The 18,864-nt window shown below is 45.2% G+C and overlaps 1 protein-coding gene and 1 pseudogene across 3 annotated transcripts in view; both read left to right on the top strand.

Moving 5' to 3' along the window:
* Positions 1 to 18,864, top strand: part of ADCY2 (adenylate cyclase 2) — a 380,789-nt gene that overhangs the window by 238,025 nt on the left and 123,900 nt on the right. The window lies entirely within an intron of this gene.
* Positions 11,102 to 12,848, top strand: LOC308647975 (polypeptide N-acetylgalactosaminyltransferase 1-like; annotated as a pseudogene). Its single transcript has one exon. The product of its transcript is annotated as a polypeptide N-acetylgalactosaminyltransferase 1-like (transcript).

Below are 18,864 nucleotides of genomic sequence, written 5' to 3'. Positions count from 1 at the left end.
ACTTTCTTTTCATGGATGGAGTAGATGCTCCGTGCCAGGCTTGACTGGTTGCTGTCCTCCTTTTCTTCCCCACTGGTGCATGGTAAGGCACCAGGTGATCACTGGTGACCCCTGCATTTCTCACTGTCCAACTGGTGTGCACCAAGATAGCTTCTAACGCGGCAGCCAACGCTTTCTTCCCAGTCAGGGTTGATCTTCCACTTTTTGGCCTCAACAATTTAGTCTATCGCTCTCTGAGTGTGCACCCATGCTTGCAAGCAACTCACATGCCCCAGGCTCATAGAGATGTCTGCCCTGAAAGCAGGAAGCAGATCACCTAGGAACTGACATGGAGTGACTCCACTGTCATGAAGAGGACACCCCAGTGCAGATGGGTTCCTGTCATGCGTGTTGGAGGCCAAGTATAGCTGCACCTGTGCCCCAGGGGCAGGAGCAAGAGCAGGTGGAGCTGAGGGCTGCTGTCGTGACGGGGGCCACCACTGCTCCTGGGGCTTCAGCCCCCTCTGTAGAGGCTGCAGTGACACACTGCCTGGTCCTCCCTTGGACAGACCTGGAGGGTCATTTCCCCAGTTCCCTTCTGCTTCAATTGGTGCCTAACCTCATTTCTGTCACTCTTCATTGGGTCCTGACAAGTTGCTTGGTAGATATTGCTCTTTAAAATGTCTGTTCTGAGTCCATTTGTGTGTTTTGTTGGTTTGTTTATTTAATCCTCAGGGGAAAGTCTTTCATCACTTTTTGCAAGATCTAGACCTCCCTGTGCATCCAAGGGCCTTCTAGGCTGGCAGGCAGGAGGAGCCAGTGCTAGTTTAGCACTCACATTGTGCCAGGAACATTGTCACTGAAAACACACAGGGTGGTGGCACTTCATTTGTGAGGCCTATAACAGAGCTAAGATTCCCACTTAAGATTCTTGTGAAGCCCAAGTTCCTGCAGCTGTGCTCAGTGTCTGCCACAGTGTGTTGGCCTGGTTCTGTGGTTCTGAACACCCTGCCCTCTCCTGCACCATGCAGACTGAGCTCCTGGGTGAGGAGCCTTAGAACCTGGACTGGGCTTAGCTGACGGAGCTCACCTGGCTTCCTGCATCTCCATCCTTCCTCTCTTACAATGGGCTTCCCTGGAGAGTTGGTCCCCCCATGGTCCCCATTGTACCTTGGTACAGACCCCTATTAAAACATCTACCAATTCAATCGCTAACTCACATCATGGCCTGGATTCCTCTATGAAGACCAGGTATTGTCCACGGAGTCTGTTTGTCCTGTCTCCAGCTTGCTCAGTCTCTGCTTGCTCCTGGCATTTGATGAAATATTCAGATGCATCTCAAGATCTCTTCTCTGGGTCACCAGCCAGCGAACTACTCTGCACAATTTGAACTTGCCAGCTCCCATGATCATGTGAATTTTTTCCTTAACATAAAATTATTTAGATGATAGATAGATAGAGATGCAGCATCCTGTGATTTCTGTTTTCCTTATCGAACTCTGATTAATACACATGGTTACTTGAGAGAGTATTAGAAATCAGGAGAATAACATGAAGGAATTAAAACAGTAAAAACACATTTGAAAATAATGACTCATCAAGTAAGGGCAGCATTTTTACTAAAAATAGGATGTTTGGAGGAAAATAATAGAGCGTAACAGAAAGAGTTTTTTAATTGTATAAAGAAAGGAATATAACATTGCATTTTGTTGTGGTCAGGAACTTTGCCAAAAAAGATTTTCTTGCACTTTATTCCCCAGTCTTCCAGGCTGAGCTTGGCACTGGAAGGAGCTTGTGTTCTGAAGCTCTGACCCGGGCATATGAAGTGAGATGGGAGACTTGAGGTTGACCACCAGCCACTCAGTCCTTGCTGATTCTGGAATCCTTCTCAGTGGTGCAGGGGGAGATGAGAGCCCAGATCCCAGGGGTCTGGGGATCACAGGCTGTGGAATTTAGATTGATCGTTGAGATGGGTGTTTTTCAATTGGGTTTGCACTGGTTAGTGGGTTACAGTACCAGTTCAGTGGGTTCCAACCAGCATTTTAAAGGAATAGAATAGTGCACATTTCATGTAAAAAGAGTAAGGTTTATATTTTTGGGAGGATGGGGCACGGCAAGGACAATTCTCTCTGTCTACATATTCTCAATGTGTGTGCACAGGCCTTTCTTACGTGCATTAATCCTGACCACAGTTCGAAGGCCACTGCTGAACTGTGGGAACCACTTAAGGAGTTAACGATGGGAGCAAGGATTGGCTTCTGCACTGGGAAATGCAGTGGTTTCCATCGGGGCAGGGCTGGTTAGGGGTGGGCTCTAGGACCCTAAAGCTCAGGCTTTACGGGCCTGGGTCCTCAGCTATTAGAAAGCATCATAACCATTGCCAACCCTTGGGTTTTCTGTGCCAGTAAAGTCTGAGGCCTGCCATTGCCACACGGAAGGCCAGCACCGACCCACCAACCATTCACGGTGGAGGACATGCTGCTGGTGTGGACTGTATTGGCTTCATGTTCTGATACTTATTGTATTTATTTTCATTCAGTGGCTGGTACCTGAAAAATACTGTATGATTTACCCAAAGGTAGGCCACCTGGACCTTGAGACGCTTACAGCCAGGGCCGGCTGGTGGCTTCTGACCCAGTGTACACAGCCATCTGAAGGACCGAGGGCCCCCTGAGTTGTGGAGACAGTGATCCCTGCCACCTTTCTCTGCATGCTCCTCCTAACTTGTTCCATGCCTACAGTTTAAAAGGCCATGGAAGCCAAGTAGTGGGACAGATCTGGTGTCTCAAACGTCACTGATTCTCTTGACATTTATTCAATGCAGATTATGTGCAAGACACTTGATAGTCTTTTAAAAGAAATAATGGTCATATTTATTTGTGTGGCCATCTAAGGACTGAATGGCTTTGTCGAAGACCTGTGCTGTGGGGCTTCTATTTGATGTTGAGATAGAAAGGAAATCTCACACACACCCAGCTCTGAAGCAAACCTCGCACCCCATGTCTGCTCTTCCAGACCCCAGTTAATGACATCTCTGAGACTTGATGTGTAAGTAGTGCTTTATTTATTTTTGATGAACTCAATCCTTGATGGGATTTTAATTAGTCAATTTTTTTTAAGAGAGAGTGAGAGAGGAGAGAGAGAGAGAGAGAGAGAGAGAGAGAGAGAGAGAGAGAGAGAGAGAGAGAATTTTTTTAATATTTATTTTTTAGTTCTCGGCGGACACAACATCTTTGTTGGTATGTGGTGCTGAGGATCGAACCCGGGCCGCACGCATGCCAGGCCAGCGCGCTACCGCTTGAGCCACATCCCCAGCCCCTAATTAGTCAATTTTTAATAGTACAGATAAATGGTAAGCAAGGGAGGAATTGGGCGAGAGGAATGAAATGATCGTAAGCACTTTGATCGCTCCCATCAACAGCAGCCCTCTTCTTGAGAACCCCATATCGCATCTCCTCGCCTTGTACGTCAAACAATGGAAAGGTTTTGATTCATCTGCCTTTGGGTAGAATATTATTATTAAACGTTCTGCTGCACATCAAGATGTCTGTGATACTGGGAGATGATGTAGAGGCATTTCTTATTTCTCAGTTATTTTGGGCATTTCACTGCGACTTATTTTGACACTTTCCCAGGGGTGGGTTGCTACACAGCAAAATGCAGTCGAAAGTGAGTGAATTCTGTGTTTTCCTCCTTAATAATGCTCTCAGAAGATGGTGCTCCAGTGAGCCTGGGAATGTTCAAGAGGGAAATGGAGGAGGATTTATGTTTGATATTAATTACACCACCGAGAAATAGCTCGCTCTCTATCCCAGAGCTGCCTTGGAAACTTCTTATTGTTCACTGTGCGTCTTTTGGAGTCACCCGTGACAGCTTATGAATCAAACTAATTGTAACTCTTACTTGGTTATGAAAAAAAAATGACATGTTCGTTCTTCTAAATTAAGTCTTTCTCACACAAATTACAGGTTGCCTCTGTGGATCAAGCAACATGTATTCTGAATTCTGACTGCTGGAGCATTAGCTGCTGAGTGGGGGAAATGAGACACTTTTGTTTGCAGTTACACTCAAGTTGATTTTTTTTCCTGTATGCTTTGTGTAAAAACAAGTGTTACAGAAGTCTCCATCCACCATCTTCTACAGCAAGGACAGGAAGACTTTCAGTCCAGCCCTTTCATTTGAAGGAGTTGAAACTGAGGCCAGAAAGGGTAGAGAGTAACCTGGGGCCCCATTCAAATCAGTGCCAAGCTCCGACTTGAATTTAGAGCTCTGGTTTTAATACAGTGACCTTATTTCCCTGCTCCATCCCGAATCCTGCCTTCCCATGCCACCTGGAGGCCACCAGCCACCTCAGTCTGAGGTGTCAATACCATCAAGGCCGGAGGAGGATGTGGGAGTTGGGATTCACACTCAGACTTGCTGACTGCGAAGCCCATTCTCTGACCACTGCAGTCTCCTCCAGGACTGAGAACTCAGTAATAATTTGGAAACAGTTATTTCCCAAGAAGGTCTATTTATGACTCTTACTGTAAACTCCCACACGTCGGGCAGCACAGAGAGACACTATGGAAATCATCATCATAATGCCCTCAGCATAAAAGGCACTGCCACTCTTGTCCTTCATTCCATCGTGAATGACAATTCTAATGTTTCTCCCGTGCTTTTATGTGTGAATTTTCAGAGAACTTTCTCTTCCCCAGGAGCCATCAAACTGCAGCCTGTGGGCAAATCCAGCCACCATCTGTGTTTGTGTGCATGAGGACTGAATCTTTTTCCACTGTTAGACGTGTGTGTGTGTGTGTGTGTGTGTGTGTGTGTGTTTAAACATTGCTCCATGGCACATGAAGATCGTATGAAGTTAAATTTTAATTTTCTGCAGATAAGGCTCATGGCTGCACTCTTGCACCTGCAGTGGGCTCTGGCTGCTCCACGCTGCCTGGCAGCAGAGTCTTTGCTGCAGACCGGGCGGGGAGCTCATGCTTTAACCCTTCACTCCCTGCCCCTTTTCAGGCCATCTGAGGGGTTCTCTGTCAGTGACAGGTCTCCTGGGCTCAGAACTCCGCCCTTTATCCCTGAGGCATCTGCTAGCATGCCCCACCTCTGCAGACAAAATGGCTCCTTGGAGATGCCATGGTCACAGAGGATGTAATTGTATTGACCTAGTCACTCCATCACATGCTGAAGTAAAACTGAAATTTAAAGGCATGCAGTGTGACCAGATGTCTGGAGCAGGCTTTGTCCACCTCAGCACTCTGCACATTTGGAACTGGACACTTCTGTGTGTGGAGCTACCCTGACTCTGCCGCAAGCTCAGCTGGACGCCAGGAGGCATCTTGAGGCTCTGTCAAGCATTCCCTGCTGGGAGGACAAGGGCTGGGCTGCTGGTTCAGAGTGGAGGTCCACAGCAAAACCAGTAATCAGGAGGAGCAGGACAGAAGAGTGTGACCATGACAGCTCTCCACACCAGAGGCCTCTCAGGGAGACACAGATCTGGGATCAAGAAAGGCAGACAGATGCCAGAGGGCACATCCTAGAGATGTTCCATTGTTCCCAAGAGTCATGTGTGGGTCACCAGCTTGGTCCTGGGGCTCCTACCATTGATAACCTTTCATCAGCAGGTACACACCTTCCCTGACTGCTTTGACCCCCACCTGTCGGATGGGAGAGAATAGGGAGCTGAAAGATGACCTAGGAGGAAGGGCTACTCCCTGGGCTCAGGCTCCACCAGCAGGAAGTGGACACGGTGTCAAAGTCTCAGTGTACCTATTAGTTATGATGCTGCTGGTGCTGGTGGTCGTGGGGTTAACCTATCCGGGACCTGTAGAGATACCTGAAAGTAGCCAGCACACCTGAGTTGCAGAATTCTGGCCTTCACTTCCTGTGTTTTCCCACCGAGGGGGAGACGGGCTCATTCAGTTGTTTGGCAGTGGGGTGGAGTGGGGCAGCAGAGGGAAGCCGTGGTGGCAAGGGAGAGGTCCCTCGGACAGCTAAGCTGGGGTCTTCTGAAGACAGAGTGTGCACAACCCCTGGAGGGAGCATTTCTCATTTCCATGAGGGACAGATGGGATTGAAATCCATCCCTCAACCTCCAGGCCTTTGTTTCTAACCAAGAGAAGCAGTTCCACCTCATTTTTGTTCCTTATCTGTTTCTATCACACGTGATTTTCCCGTCCCTGAGTCAGTAAGGGAAGGGCCTTTGGTTTGCCTCGCTCCAGGTTCGTGGTGTTGGTCCAAATCCTCTGACTCTGTAGGCTCAGGGCCAAGTGTAGCCCCATCTTATGCCCAGCCCTGGAATCTCCTCTCTCTTCATGACCTTTTATGTGTTTGGGCACTTATTATAATACTAGACCATGCCCATTTTGTGATTTGGTTGTATTTGGTGAATTTTCTTTTTTACATTTTATAAATATTGAACTATTTTAATAGTTACCAAGAGAGAGAAGTTCTGCCCCATGGTTTTGGCACATCCCAGAGATGTGGCCAATGCTGTTCATATCCTTAGGGTTAACAAAAACTCAAACCATAATTACTGTCTTTAAATAGGGAAATAAACTCCTAGAACTGTGAGGAACGCGTAGGTAAAATGCAATATCCCTGCCCGCTCACTCCTTCCCCTCCCAAGTGATTTGGACTACCTCTAGGAGAAGGAATGTAGATGAACGAGTTCACGAATAAAGGAAAGACAGTGGTCACCGCTGACTGTAACCAGTCCTAGCTCAGAGAAATGAGTGAGGAGCGTGGGCTTGAAGGGTCGAGGGAGACTCTGAGCCTGTTGAGGCTCACACACAGACTCTCTGAGTGCCAGCCCCTGTCCCAAGACCCTGGTAAACCTCATCCCTTCAGCCCCTCAGCTCCTCCTTAGTGAAGAAGGGTTTTTTTATTTCTTTTTATATGAGAGGCAAGAGTAGATCTCAAAGGAGAAGTAAGAACAAAACAAAATACAAAATTCAGTGAAAGAAAGTGTGCTGAGAGAATCAGCCATCAGCTCTTCAGAGTGATACCAATGAAATGGCCCAGCATTGTACCAATGGAGCTGGGTCCAACAGGGAAATTTCAGGTTTGCAGTGCCTTTTAGCTGGGGTAGAGGAGACCAGGGAGCATGCTGGGCATTGATACTGGTGCATTGTTGTTGGAACTGGGTTGATCTGCAGCTGATTGCAGCAGGAAAGGGTGCAGGTTCACGGCTAAGAAGCCTTTGGTGGCATAGACCATAGTGAACACAAGCATTTATCAGATGTTTTCAGGTGATTACTCTCAAAGTTAACAAAGACTTCACTTTTTAAATGCCAGTTACTCTGAAGCATGATTATTTTTACTCTGTAGCTTTACAGTATTGATTAAATGATAAGTTAGGACCAGAGGTATTGTTTTATTTGAGTTTCTCAGTTTTGATTGCAAGTTGCATAAACAGCCTGGGGTGCAGCTATTGAGTCAAAACTCCAAGTGCTTCTCTTACAGATGTCCGTGACAGCAGAGCTGCATGTCATAGGCAGAGGAATCCTGCTTTGAGCAGTGTGGCATGGTGTGTTTTATAAATGACTGGAACAGTATGTCAGCCAAATCACTCAGTAGAGAGCAGAGCCTGCCAGCTACTTTGCTGGCTCATTGGAGAATTAATCATGAACAGGTGTAAAGGCCATTTCATTGATTTCTTCATTTTCTTTCAAAATTGCTTACTAAAAGAAATATCCTCAATCATATCTGATTTTTGTTTACTTTTATTTTCTTGACAGAAAGTCAATAGGATTTTGTTGTTTTTTAAAAAGCCTTCTTTCTAATTCACATGGATTCATGACTACTCCAATCTCAAAATAAATGGGAAATGACTCATCGCTTTTGTAAACAGCTGCTTAATTTTCACTCTTTATCGTGTTTGTTTTAAGGCAAATCTAAGAATTATTTGCCAAAATGCAGGGTGAGACCAAAACATGGTGGCCATCCCATCTCCTGCCCAAGGCCCAGGCCTTCTATCTTATCCTACCTGGTTTAAGTCCAGCCTGGGCCAAGTGTTCAGACAAGAATGAGCAGATGAGAGATCAGTGAAGATAGAATTGGACACCATAGAATTCACAGAAGGTCACCTTGGGATCCAAGAGAGCTGAGCCTGGACTTGAATTCAGAGTTTCTGGATTACCAATTCCTGGGGCTTCTCTTCTAGTGAAGCCTCCAGATTCACCGTAGAAATGACTTCACCTTTGGAACTATGAATATTGGAGGAGTCTGTCCTTTCTTTTGTGTCCAGTGGAAAAATGCACTCAGCTTTTCTCCATCCCGGAGTCTGGAAGGGCTGATGACTTAATTTGACTAATATAAATGGGGAAGTAACCCTGTGCAAATTATGGATCCCAAGCCACGGGAGGACCTAAGATCTCCTTCCAATTCCTAAGACAGTGACCTGAGACCACCAGGATGGAAGCCAGTGTCACCTAGGCTAGGAGAATGAGTGGCCAAACTTGGGAGAGAAACCAAAGCCCAGGAAATTCCCAGCAACAGCTGCCAGAAAGGGCCATCTCAAGGACCTGGGCAGTGCCCCAGCAGAAGACAGTCACGTGACGGTCTGCAGGGGAGCCAGCACCCAGTCCATGAGGAGAACCATGAGGAAAGTCATCGTGGTTCCAACCCACTAGTTTCGGGGGGATTGATTTTGTGGCAATAGATGGCTGAGATACATTCCCAATATAAACAAAGCTTGAACTCCATCAGTGTGTGTGCACAGCTGGTGAGAACAGCACATGGTTTTCCGTAGACATCCCTGCATACGATTCAACATTCTACCAGCCGTCGGCTCTGTACCCGAAAACTTAATACTCTTAACAAACTGTTACTGTTTGACAATATATTTTCATAATCATGACAAAGATGAGAATCTCCAAGTTTACATATGGTGATGTGGTTATTCATTCATCAATAACTATGTGGGTTTTTTTTTTTTCAAATTTAGTGTAGAATTTTCTCCTTTGCCAAGGCTTTCATTCCCATGCTGATCTCAATTTTTGTTTCCTGGCAAAAACAAAACAACAACACAAGACCCAAAACCAGAAAACGAAAACCTCTGCCTTCTTTTCACTCTGGCAGGGCTGCCGTTCGGTTCATAAGTGATTCATTCCCTCTTGGGCTCTCCCATGCGGCATTCCGGGCACCTCCATCATCCGGGGAGCAGGAGCCGCACAGGAGGAGCCTTCACCCGAGTAATTTACATGAGCACTTGGACTTGCACCTGCAGAATACTAAACAGGAGAGTGCTGCTCATCAGCTCTACAAGATCGGAAATCAGAAGGGCTTCAAGAAAATACGTGAACTAATACTCTCTTCTTTGCGGTTCCTCTATAAATCTATGCAGGCAGAATTCACTAATGCGTATCATGACAAAACTAAAAAGCATACGTGCGTATGGCATAGACACACACACGCGCGTGCATCTCCCCCTCACTTCTTCTAGTGACAACGAGTACAGGTTTGCAACAATTTTCAACCCAGAATTCGGAATGTGTTCCCATTTGTGTTGCCAAGTTCAAGGTCGCCCCAAGGTCCTTCCCAACACCTGATGAAATGGAAGAGACCGACAACAGAAAGAGACAGCAGAAATGGACGTTGACCCTCTCGGCCTCCAAGGACACCGAGGGCCTAGAAGTTAGCCTCAGCTGTCCACTGCCCATGTGGTAAGTGCCAGAGCTGGGGCCAGATGTTATCCTGACTTCTGTCATTAAAAATTCAGACCATCTCTGGGCTTCTGAGTGGAGACCTTAATCGCAGTGCGATGAGGCATCTGGTCACACACTCACACTCTCGTTCCTGTAGCTGTCCAGTGAACATTTATCAGACGCCCGCCTCAAGCCAGGCTCTGGGTCTGGACTGGGCGGATACGTGGAAAGGGCACATTCTGGTCCACTCACACCTGATGTGGACAGATGGCTTTGGTAGAGCCCAAGGGCCACTGCCAGGGTGAACATGCAGTGCTGAACCAGCTGGAGATGGGGGGCCCACGGGACAGACGGCTGTCAGGGAGGAGGGGATGTGACTGGAAGCATGTCTGAAGAATTGGAGAATGATGACATGGCAGTGCCAGCCGTGCAACTCCCAGGGGACAGTGCTCCTCAGCGCAGCTGGCTCTTGGGGCCGAGGGAAGAGGAGGAAGAAATGAAGGAAGGGGGTGGTGTAGTGCCTGGTGTCTTATCACATAGTGGAGGGCTCGGTCACTGTCAGGTAGCAAAGTGGGTAAGATCCTGGATGAGAATCACTTTTTTAAAACTAATATGTGGTACGATTCTCTAGAGAAAAAACTACCAGTGACACTTGGAAGGAGGAGTCCCTGAAAGAAATCTATGATTCAGTTGCTAGGAATGTGTTTTCTGAAGACAAACATCAAGCTTGGAAATATCCTGTATATGAAGATTCACTTAGGCCCATGAGCCAGGCATGTAGTCAGGCAATTGAAGCAGAAAATAGCTTTGATTCTTTGTTTTCTTGTTTGTTTGTTTTTTAACCCACAGGTGTCTAACCCCTGAACAATATCCCCAGGCCCTTTTTTATTTTTCATTTTGAGACAGGATCTCATTAGGTTGCTCACACCTCACTAAATTGCCGGAGGTCGGCTTTGAACCTGTGATCCTCCTGCCTCCACCTCCCAAGCAGCTGGGATTGCAGTCACATGCCACTCTTCCTGGCAAGAGAGATTTTATTCTTGAGTTTTCTTATGGTTTGGAGATGGACTGTCCCCAGTAGCTCATGTGTCGAAAGCACGGTCCCCAGCAGCCAGGTTCAGAGGGAGCCCTGTTAGGACACAGATTGTGACGGCTGTGATCCCACCAATAGGTCAGTCTATCAGACGGATTAATAATTAGGATGTCAGTGGCCGAGGAGGCGGCTCGGCGGACGGCGGCCCCAGAGTAGGGCCGCCCGGAGGAGCGCCCGCCGCCGCCGCGCGCAGAGCGAGGAAATGTGGGACATGTGGATTTGGAATATTAATTCACTTGAAAAACTGCTTTGGGGGTGTGAATGTGATTTCTGATGAAACTGGATTGGAATAATTTTCATGATCTTTGTATATTTATTTATATATATATATATATATATATATATATATTTTTTTTTTTTTTAAATTTTGCATTTGACTTAAAGTGCCATGAGAAAATTTGCATATTGCAAGGTGGTCCTAGCCACCTCCTTAATTTGGGTACTGTTGGATATGTTCTTGCTGCTTTACTTCAGTGAATGCAACAAACGTGATGAGAAAAAGGGAAGAGGACTTCCTGCTGGGGATGTTCTAGAGCCAGTACAAAAACCTCATGAAGGTCCTGGAGAAATGGGGAAACCAGTTGTCATTCCTAAAGAGGATCAAGAAAAGATGAAAGAGATGTCTAAAATCAATCAGTTCAATTTAATGGCAAGCGAGATGATTGCACTCAACAGATCTTTACCAGATGTTAGGTTAGAAGGGTGTAAAACAAAGGTGTATCCAGATAATCTTCCTACAACAAGTGTCGTGATTGTTTTCCATAATGAGGCTTGGAGCACACTTCTGCGAACTGTCCATAGTGTCATTAATCGCTCACCAAGACACATGATAGAAGAAATTGTTCTAGTAGATGATGCCAGTGAAAGAGACTTTTTGAAAAGACCTCTAGAGAGTTATGTGAAGAAACTCAAAGTGCCAGTTCATGTAATTCGAATGGAACAGCATTCTGGATGGATCAGAGCTAGATTTGAAAGGAGCTGCAGTGCCCAAAGGCCAGGTGATCACCTTCTTAGATGCTCATTGTGAGTGCACAGTGGGATGGCTGGAGCCTCTCTTAGCAAGGATCAAACATGACAGGAGAACAGTGGTATGTCCCATCATTGATGTGGTCAGTGATGGTACTTTTGAGTACATGGCAGGCTCTGATATGACTTATGGTGGATTCAACTGGAAGCTTAATTTTCGCTGGTATCCTGTTCCCCAGAGAGAAATGGACAGAAGAAAAGGTGATAGGACTCTTCCTGTCAGAACACCTACAATGGCAGGAGGCCTTTTTTTCAATAGACAGAGATTACTTTCAGGAAATTGGAACATATGATGCTGGAATGGATATTTGGGGAGGAGAAAACTTAGAAACTTCCTTTAGGATTTGGCAGTGTGGAGGAACTTTGGAAATTGTCACTTGCTCACATGTTGGACATGTGTTTCAGAAGGCTACCCCATACACATTTCCAGGAGGCACAGGGCAAATTATCAATAAAAATAACAGACGACTTGCAGAAGTATGGATGGATGAATTCAAGAATTTCTTCTATATAATTTCTCCAGGTGTTACAAAGGTAGATTATGGGGATATATCATCAAGACTTGGTCTAAGACACAAACTACAATGCAAACCTTTTTCTTGGTACCTAGAGAATATTTACCCTGATTCTCAAATTCCACGTCACTATTTTTCATTGGGAGAGATACGAAATGTGGAAACAAATCAGTGTCTAGATAACATGGCTAGAAAGGAGAATGAAAAAGTTGGAATTTTTAATTGTCATGGTATGGGAGGCAGGTTTTCTCTTATACTGCCAATAAAGACATCAGAACAGGTGACCTGTGCTTAGATGTTTCCAAACTTAATGGCCCAGTTACCATGCTCAAGTGCCATCACCTAAAAGGCAACCAGCTCTGGGAGTATGACCCAGTGAAATTAACCCTGCAGCATGTGAACAGTAATCGGTGCCTGGATAAAGCCACGCAAGAGGACAGCCAGGTGCCCAGCATTAGAGGCTGCAGTGGAAGCTGGTCCCAGCAGTGGCTTCTTCGAAATGTCACCCTTCCAGAAATATTCTGAGACCAAATTTTTAAAAAAAGAAAAAAATAAGGATGGACTGGGCTACCTCAGCATACGTTTCTGCCACATTCTTAAGTAGCAAAAAAGGAAAAGTGCTTTCTCCTCTGCGGGATGTAAGATTTATCAGCCATTAAAACTCAGACTCCTCTAGCTTTTCACTAGCTGTGAACCAGCCTTCCTGTCCAAGGACGTGAAACTGCATAGTAGTGAGACTATGCACACTGATATTTACAAGATTGAAAGAGTCTTTCATCAAGAATCATGGAAAAGAATATTCAGAAGTGAAACAGTCAACAAAATGTGCTTTCTGGAGAGCTGCACCTTTTATGGTTTGCTTGCACATCAGTAATTTCTGCTGAGTGTGCTGTCAATGAAGAGATTACCAAGATTTTTTTCCTGATTAGAACTGGTAGCCAGTATATTAAACATTGACATAAAAGCAAATGAAAAAGAACTGAAACCAGATACAGAATCATGAAAACAACATTTTTACATTAAAAAAACTATATTAAACAGGGTTTAAACAAAATTAAAACAGAACTATGAGAAGTACAATTTATTATAGTATAGTATCAAATTTCTATATAGATTTTATACCTCAGTGGGGAAAAATAACTGATTCCAATGACGTTCATTTTATTTTCATCTGTGATAGTCATGGATGCTTTTATTTTCCTTGGGGTGCTGAAAATGAGCTGGGAGAAAAAGCTCTTTGAACATAGTTTTAATTTCTTTCTACAATATTTTTATTTGATTTGTGGGCTGTTGGAATTGTGACTTTTAATTGCCTTCTAAAAAATGGAGAATTAACATGATGCCTGGTCTCAACTGAACAAGTTAGATATCTCAGTTGTTCTTGGGTCAACTGGCTTACAGTCTCGGTCTTCTGTTTCTCTCCCTCCCTCCCTTTTCTCTCTCATTCTCATTCTCTCTCTCTCTCTTCCCCCCCCTCTGTCACACACACACACACACACCACACACACACACACACACACACATTCTTACCACATTTTCACCTTCCTAACTTGATTGAGCTGATTATGCTTAATACCCAAGATTCATACTACTGTACTACAGATTTGTTTTCACAGCAATAAATCTTCAGTTCTTTATGATTTCATTTAACAAAAGGCTTTCAAGGAGTGGTTTATAATTTGGATATTTGGAGATAATATATTTGATGGTTTTTTTGGAAAACCTTTTTCACTCCATACTCAGATGTGCTTCATTGTCAAGTGAATATTTAGATTAGATTCTTGAATTGTAATGTTGATCTGCTGCTTTTTTTTAATAAAATTTGACTGAAAATGTTTAATTAGCAGTTTTTAATAAGTTAGCCAAAGAAGTGCATATGACTAGTCCTGCATTTCTTTTTAAATTCCATTTAGGTTAAATTGGTTTTTCTCTGATTTTTCATACCACAAAAATCACCTATCAATTAAAAGTTACTTTTTTATTCTCCTAGAAAGAAAACCTCATTGCAACATTTTTTCCTGATATGTAAAACAATTCATTCACAGAAAATGCATATATTTTCCTTCCTGTTTTTAAGATTATATTTGATGGTATTCTTTTCTTTGGTTTTCAAAGACTCACTGCAGGCAGTGCTATTTCTAGTGCCTAAGAATTGTTTCTGAAAGCAACATCATTTAATGATACTTGCCAAACATGAAGTTTCTTATATCCAATTCAAGTTCATCAACATCAAGCACATGTGGATGCTTTAGGGTGAGGCTGTGATACAGAATGCATAATCTGTCCCCAGGAAATATGAAATGATGCAGGTGCTGGATGGAATCTTTTTTCTATTCCATGTGCTGTGTTAATTCTGTCTTCATTAGGCCTACTGCTTGAACAAATCAGATGTCTAATCAATAAATTATTTTCATGCTCAGAAAAAAAAATAATTAGGATGGACTTCTGGGTGGCCACTGTGGACTGAGTGTGACTGGACAAAGTAGGCCTTCAGGATTATATGTGTCCCCGGCCCCTTCCTGTCCCTCTGACTCTGCTTCCCTGCTGCCATGACCTAAGCCACTTTCCTCTTCCAAGCCCTTCCGCCATGATGTTTCTGTAACGGAGTCAGCAACTGTGGACTGAGACCTCTGCAGGCATGAGCCAAAATAAACCTTTCCTCATCTGAGATGATCTTGTCAGGCATTTTGATCACACACACACACACACACACACACACACACACACACGACTAAGAGAAGTTTGAACCATGGTCATTTCATTTAAGTTCCATTTGAAAAAAATTCTATGACTATGGCAGCCTTCAGCTGGGTGCTGTGAAGATTTGTGGTGCAAGGCTGCTTGCATCTTTAATTTTTATCTGAGGAAGCTCAGCGCAGTGCTTGATTAATGCAGCGGGAATTAGTGCAGTTCTGCTGCCTCTCTTTTCCCATTACTATTCTTTTCACAGAATGTTGTTGTGCAGAAATGATAGGCACATCTCTGGGCCCCAACTGCCTCAGGGCCCCAAGGGACAACCAGTGTTTGAGGACAGGCAGAATGTTTAGAGGGTGTTACCTCCTGGGTTGTGTCTTTGGAGGTCACATGGAGACAAATAAGCAAATTTTAAGATTTTGACAGTGCTGGGGGATCCTGGCTCACTTCCTAGACCAAGAGGCAACTTTGCATTCAGAGGAGAAAATGCACACACCCTCTTCAGGTCCCAGTCATGTGCTCAGGAGAGAAACGTGAAGAATGTCCTTGGTTCCTTGTCTTTTCCAAAAAGCTTTTGGATATTAGCTCCATATACTTTGTGCCCCAACTCTTTTAACTACACTGTATGTATTTACAGGCCCAGGGCCATGTTCCAGAACATCCACACCCTAAGGAAAGACCCGATGCTTGCTCAGGCAGGGCTTCTGGCCTAGGTTGGATTGGCTCAAGGGGAAGAGGCTGGAGGCTGCTGAAGGTGCAGAAAGCTAGTGACACTTGTCCTAAGAACCGTTTCACTTTGAGACTAAGCCTCCAACTTCAGCATAGTCAAAGGAAAGGACCTCTGTCTCCATTGCAAATTAAGAGACTTGATCACATCGGGGCCATGTGGGATAGTGATCCCTGTTGCTAACTGAAGCATGCTATTTATTCTTGGGTCTATTCATGTATGTTGTCTTTTTTCCTGTGCATAATTTAGTAAACTAGTTAAGAGAAGCTCACCACCAACCATCTCCCCTGGTTCAAATTCCAACTCCATCACCTCCTTGAAGTGTGACATAATCAGTTCACATCACCTGTTTGGTCTTTACCTTTCCTGTAGAAATGGAGCAAATTAGTGTACCTACCTCACTGGGTCATTGGGAGAATTAAGTGGGATAATACTTACAAATGTCCTAGACCTGAAACTGGTACATGGAAAGCAATGGAAACATAGGTATTGAATGGAAGAATGAATTTTGAACAGAATCCACATTCAAGTAGACAGATCTGAAATTGAGGAGCAATAGGAGAGGTCTACTTCCATGTAAACAGAGAGCTCTGTGCTCTTCGGTCAGAAACTCCAGGTGCCCCAAACATGAAAGTTTAGACCTCCTTCCAGGCAAAAATGAACAGCACCACGTAAGGACCAGTCCCTTCCTGCGTGGGGCCCCCTTCTATTGCCCTCCTCCCACCTCATGCGTCCCATCAGCTCACTGTGGTTACATGGAGTTCCTGACTTTCAGACCTACACACCACAGAGGAGAAGCCAAGTCTCCTGAGGATTCAGGGACGGCCAAGGGGACTCTGGAGGTGCCCCTGGGACTGGATGCTGGTGTGCTTTCTCCTGCTCTTCCTGGGCCTCCCAGGATGGTGGCACTGTGCTGTGACATTCTTAGAATAGAGGAGGCTGGGGCCACCAGCTTGTGACACTTGTGACACCAGCTTGTGACACTGGATGCAAGAGCAATGGGTAACCAGGCCAGCTGGTTATACCCATTGCTCTTGCATCCAGTGAGAAGTAAGACTTTGATTAGAGAAAATGGACAATAACAATGTGTATGTAGAATAACACCTGAGACCCAGGCTTAGAATGGGTAAATTCTCAGTTCTTCAGCTTTCAGACAGAGAATATCTTTCAGAGAAGTGATTCATGATTTTAACTGTGGAAGAAGAAATGTAAATGAGTGCAGAACGGTCCCCATATTTGGTAGGAGCACTTCCTGCGCTGTGTGCTTCCTACACCACTTGAAGCAACCGCATCCCCTGGGCCCAGCCCTCTCCTTCAAGGCCTGCAATGCAGACCGCAAGGGGTTGGCAGCATGGTGCTTCAATATTGTGACAACCTGCCCTGCAGGTGTGTCACAGGCTGGTGGCCTCAGCCTCCTCTGTTGTAAGTGTGTGTGTGTATGTGTGTGTGTGTGTGTGTGTGGTGGGGGGATCAGTGGTTCACAGCCCAGCTTCCCAGAGATTGCACCATGAAGTTCAGCTCAGGAAAGAAGGGACCTACACAAGTGGGTAAGCTAAATCCCACCACAGCAGGACAGCTGTGAAAATCCTGTGCACACAAGGACTGAGGACAGGGGTTAGTGTGACCAGCACTGTAGACATTGCGTCTGTCCCCAAAGCTACAGTGTAATGTGGTGAGTACTGTTCCCAAATCAAAGTGGCTGGCAAGAGTAATGGTTTCCCACTTGTTCTTGTCCAGCATGGGTGGGCTGCTACCTTCCAAAGTGAAGAGTCTCTATGTAGGACACTGCTGGTGCCAAAAAGTTGGAAGCAAAAGCTTGGTGAGTCGTAACTCAGGCTCTTAAAACTTACGCATAGAAAGAGCATACATCACGGCTGCCTCATTCTATGGGTCAGACGGGGTCATCTGGCCCAGCCTGTGATCAGTGGAACAAGGGAGGGGTTATGGTTTTAGACCTGAAATGTCCTCCCAAAAGCTCATGCAGCAATATTCAGAGGTGGAAAGACCTGATTATGAGAGTGCTGAGCTCATCCGTGAACTAATGCATTTGACGGATTAATAATTTGAATGGACTACTATACAGTAGGTATAAAAAGGTAGGGTGTGGTTGGAGGAAGTGGGTCACAGGGGGCATGGCCTTGGGGTCTGGATCTGTTGCCATCATCTTCCTGTCTCTGGGCTTCCTGCCTGTCCTGAGCTGAGCCGCGCCCCTGCACCACATTTGTCCTCCATGATGTTCTGCCTCACGCGGAGCCCTGAGCCATTAGACTGAGACCTCTGAAACTGCGAGACAAAATGAACTTTTCCCCTTATAAGTTGCTCTGGTCAGGTAGGGTCACAGCAACAAAAATAACACAGAAGGGATAGGGGAGATGGCCAGCTCGTATCTCATAACAACAATTCCATCTACTGCAAGAATTGTATGTATATAACTTTGTCACTTATCTGATTTCCTAGAGCATGTGGCTGCATTCAAGGGTCACATTTGGATGTTAAAATGTTTGATTTTGCTCCTGAGATCCTTTGGCCAATCTGTTGTCCACGTGCGCTGCTGTTTATCTCTTGTTACCATCTCCTTCTGTTGATGCCCACCTTGACCTTCTTCACAGAGGCATTTCCAGAATGTGGTGCCTGACTACCTGGACACCATGCATTGGATTTCTGGTCCACATCCAGGACTGTGGCCAGTCTCACTCGTCTTTTCCACAAGGTCGTTCAATCGGCACTGTCATTTCAGGGTCTCCTTATCTGGGGGTAGGTGACATTGTAGGGCAAGTCTAATGAGGTTAGCTTCACTCTGGCGTGCCTTTCACTTGATGGTGTCTGAGTGTGGAGGTCTTATCGGTCTGATGAAATTCCCCTTGGGTGGAGTGATTGACGTTGGTGCCGTGTTGCATTGTTCTCAGACGTCACGAGACCCCAGCTGTCCTCCTGCTCTGAGTGCCTGCTGTGCCCTGGTGTCCCTCTACTGGCTCTAAGAAGCATCATCAGCTTTCATCATCTCTCAGCAGAGGACTGAATGGTTTTTTGCCCTTATGAATGATTTCCGTTCCACTAGAGGCTGTATTTTAGAGAATTGAATTGACAGTTGATGGTAAACAGTTCAAGTCTGGAAATTCCAATTTACTGTCATCAGTGACTATAGACATAATTTATAATTCAACTTGATTAGCACTTTCTTCTAACTTC

This window comes from Spermophilus citellus, assembly GCF_964194105.1.
Source record: "Spermophilus citellus genome assembly, chromosome: 1".
Taxonomy (NCBI): domain Eukaryota; kingdom Metazoa; phylum Chordata; class Mammalia; order Rodentia; family Sciuridae; genus Spermophilus; species Spermophilus citellus.
Note: the sequence above shows the minus strand (reverse complement) of the source record. Positions and strands in the feature narration are given on the sequence as shown.